Genomic DNA, 3,803 nt, shown 5'->3' with positions numbered 1-3,803 from the left:
ACCACGGCAGCCATTTTCGGTTTACCGCGGTGGGCAAAGCCGTCCGCCGTGGTGTAAAGGCCACAGTAAATCGTGGCCTCACCGCGGCGGGCGGTCTAAGGTGCCCGCCGCGGTTAATAGTAATTTACCACGTCGGGCGTCTTTCTGTGGCGGGCTGCCTTAGTAGCTCGCCACGGTTAGGTCCATTAACCGTGGCAGGCAATGTTATTTGCCCGCCTCGGTAAATATTTTTTGATTTACAAACAAAATAAAATACAGCAGCCAGCTGTTTCATATGAATTCGATTTCAAATTCAAAGCACATCCAGATTTCACAGATCAAACATATAAGGCATCCAGACATAACACATGACATAATATATATACATTCACTTAGTTGTTCTTGTCATCCATACATATAACCGCCGACGAATCTGTTAAAGTTACATATCAGAGTTATACATTCGCTAAGGAGTAATCCTGCGGACGCATCATGGTGGGCCATTTCCTGAGCCTCTCAAACTCAGGTAAAATCCCTAACAGACTGTCCTCGTTGAAGAATGTGCCCCCTTCAAGCACGCATTTGTCTAAAACAAACTTACATATATCCACCTTTGTTTGCTTGAAGGAGTGTTGAGTGCTCTGCTCGTCTCTCCACCAGTTCAATCCCTCAGGTATTTCCGCCAACTGTTGCTGAACTGCTTGCACTCCCTCAGGTATTCGCAGATGTAGAAGCCACATGTTTGTGACCCTACCAGTTGTTTGGCGCACTGCACGATCGATACACAAGCATTAGAACACATGTATATGAAAAGCACAATTGAACCTTTGAAATACTTACCGAGAAGGTGCATCTGATTTTGATGCGGTCCTTATGCTTGGCCTTAAAATTCTCTATTCTTTGATCATAGCATTTGGGATCCTTCACGTACGCCTTGTAAGCACTGTACGAAATGTACTAGTGTTAGCACCAATTTCAATACGTACGATAACCATAGATGAGAAGACAGTTCAGTCACTTACACTTTGAGGCAATCTTCAAAGGCCTTGTACCCTTTTAAGTTTGGTACCATCAACGAGTCAAATACGTAGGCCCTGCCCTCCTGAGGATAGATGATAAATGCAACCTAGTGGCCCTCGAGGCCTTGGCTGCACCATTGAAGCAAAATACAGGTTGCGATGAGAATGGATGATACTAGCTAGCCACTTATCTCTACAGACATGTTTTCAACTTACCCAAAGTGGTAGGTAGCCAGGATACACCCATTTCCCTTGATCTTCTTCATTGCTCCTATTATGTACCTTGAAATTTTCAACTTCTCATCATTGACCATTTTCTTCCTGCGCGCCTCTCTCTGTCGCTTGGTCAAGTCTATCATAGATGGATGTTTGTCATCTAGCTCGTAACCAACAATGACTCTTTGATCAATATGCATTGGAGATAGATAGAGAACATCAAGATTTAGTTCCTTGCTTATATAGGCCATCAACCTGCAAGGACAAGTCATCGTGGCATAAGTAGTCTTGACCGATACGAATGCAGGTGATCTGTGAAAGTTGCAATTCATCACTTACAGAGAGAACAAGGTGACTTGGGCGATGTTAAGGTCCTGTTCCCGCAGTAGTCTATGCATGTCGTGAAAGTCCAAGGGTAGTTCAACATCGTTGAGCAAGTGGAAGTACTCTGGCAGAATCTTGACGATGAAACCATGCAGGCTAGCTTTTACCGCTTCCATGTACCACATATGGAACCTCCTTGTCTCCCACGTTTCCTCGCCAACAAGATAGGCCTTAGTTAGCATGAACTTCCCATGCTCGTAATGGCCGGGGCAGTCATCCGATTTGGGAAATAGATGGTAAGGTGATCTTGGCCTGGAAAAATAGGGATATAATTGTTAGTACCATATTATGGGATAGAAATGTTAATAGCAAATTATGCTTGCCGCTACCATACCTTTCGAACACAATTGAGTATGGGAGCTCCTCTTCATTGCCTGTAGTCTTCGTCGGCGGGGGAGGACACTGGCTTGTGCTCGCAATGGTAGCAGGCGGTGTCTTTGTCCCCGGTTCTGCCTCCGTGCCTCCCGGTCCTTCACTCGTGCCCGTAGGCGGACTGCCGGGAGGTGGAGGTGGACTTTTAGGAGGAGGAGGGCTTGTGCCTTGGGTGAGTTTCTGCCCTTGTCATCCCCGCCATCACCTTTGTCATCGCCATTGGCGTCATCCAAATCGGGGGGACAAGATCCAGCAACTGATGGCTACGATGCTGGTGTCGCCATCGGCGTAGAAGTTGGCGTTGGGGGAATGAACTCTATGTCATCCTTGTTGCACAGGACTTCAGAACTGAGGGTAGCTCCAAGGAACCTGACCCCTTCTTAAGTGATATATTGCATTTCAAATTCTTCATATTCTGGCCCAAACCACGCAAGTAGCACGACGGCATAGTTGGCAGAGATCTAGTTTTGGGTGAACTCTTTGATCTTGCTAGGGTCCATTATACCCTCAGCCACGGTCAACTTTTTCAACCTATCGAACAGGGTCGTGAGCTGGACGTGCATGGGTTGGTGGATGTCGTCGATGGGGTGCCTTGGGCCTTCCTCGATCATCGGCATCATCTACCCTTGTGGAACTAGAGGCATGGGCACGCCAGCCTGGTGAAGCATCTGTGACCTCATCGACCCCATCTCGGGGTCATTGCTCGTGAAGGCTTCTTTTATGGAGCGGCTAATCATTTTGGACATGCCTAGATCGTAGCCTTTTTGAAAGATTCCCTCCTTGTACCTCTGCCTCGACCGGTATGTGGCAGCGTTAGATTGCCATGACTCCACTGCATTCTAGCTCATCTTCGAGGACATGCCACGGTGCTCAGGGTTTCCCAGCACCTGGGTTAGCAAGTCGTGGCCCCTGCGAACCTTGAAGCTCCCGCTGTCCTTGGATTTTGTGGCCTCAATGAGAGCCCTCTCCACCTCCTCGAACTTGGGCTCATTGAACTTGGTCGTGCCCTCCTTGAGCTTCTTCGGCTTGCGGGCATACATGTAGTCCCGTCCCCTCAAATCTACGCCCTCGTATGGATCGGGAAGCCCGGCGGCAGCTCTAGCCCTTTCTTCTGCCCACCATTGGGGCCTCTTACCAGCAAACCCAGTCATGCCCAAGTGGTGGGGGTGCTTGTTCTTCTTTGCGAGTGCGCTAAACTTGGCGCTCTTTGCCTTCGCTTCTTCTGTTGTCCTCTGTCTACGGAAATCTTCCCAGTGATGTTCCTTCACCATATTGTATTTGGCACAGGGTGACTTCCCTTTGTTTAGGTAGTACCTGGTCAGGATGGACTTGAATTTTCTCTAGGCTCTTCCTACCACATGCATGACCCACTCCCTGCACTTATCCAGATTAGCATCCTCGGGATAATGGAAGTGCCTTGTCACCTCACCCCAGATATGTGTCTTGTAGTCGACCGAGACAAAGTTCTAGTCCTTCCAAGTGATCTCCACCTTGTGCTTGACTATACAGGCGCACTGGTTGCTGAAATTGGCAAGGACCATGGATGGCGTCAATGGGTTTCCCTCCGGCCCCACCTTGAGGATCACGTGGACTTCTTTGTGCGTCTAGTGCCTCCTGTGTTCCCCCCTTCTTAGCTTTGTCCTCTGACCCCTAGACTTACCTGAAGAGGTCGCCGTGGATGGAGCGGGGGGTTCTTCGTCCCTGACTTGTTCCTCCTAAAAATTCAATTCCCGAGGCACCACCGACATCTGTTGAGGGCAATTACTCGCATCAATTCTTTCACACACTTTACGGAAAGACTCTGATAGAGTGTGCCAAGCTGCCTCTACCTCA

General features: G+C 48.7%; 1 pseudogene; it reads right to left on the bottom strand.

The window, feature by feature from the left end:
- Positions 1-434: 434 nt before the first annotated feature.
- Positions 435-3,241, bottom strand: LOC136506927 (uncharacterized; annotated as a pseudogene).
- Positions 3,242-3,803: the final 562 nt, after the last annotated feature.

The sequence above is a fragment of the Miscanthus floridulus genome, chromosome 15 (genome assembly GCF_019320115.1).
Source record: "Miscanthus floridulus cultivar M001 chromosome 15, ASM1932011v1, whole genome shotgun sequence".
Lineage (NCBI taxonomy): Eukaryota > Viridiplantae > Streptophyta > Magnoliopsida > Poales > Poaceae > Miscanthus > Miscanthus floridulus.
This window is presented reverse-complemented; position numbering and strand designations above follow the sequence as displayed.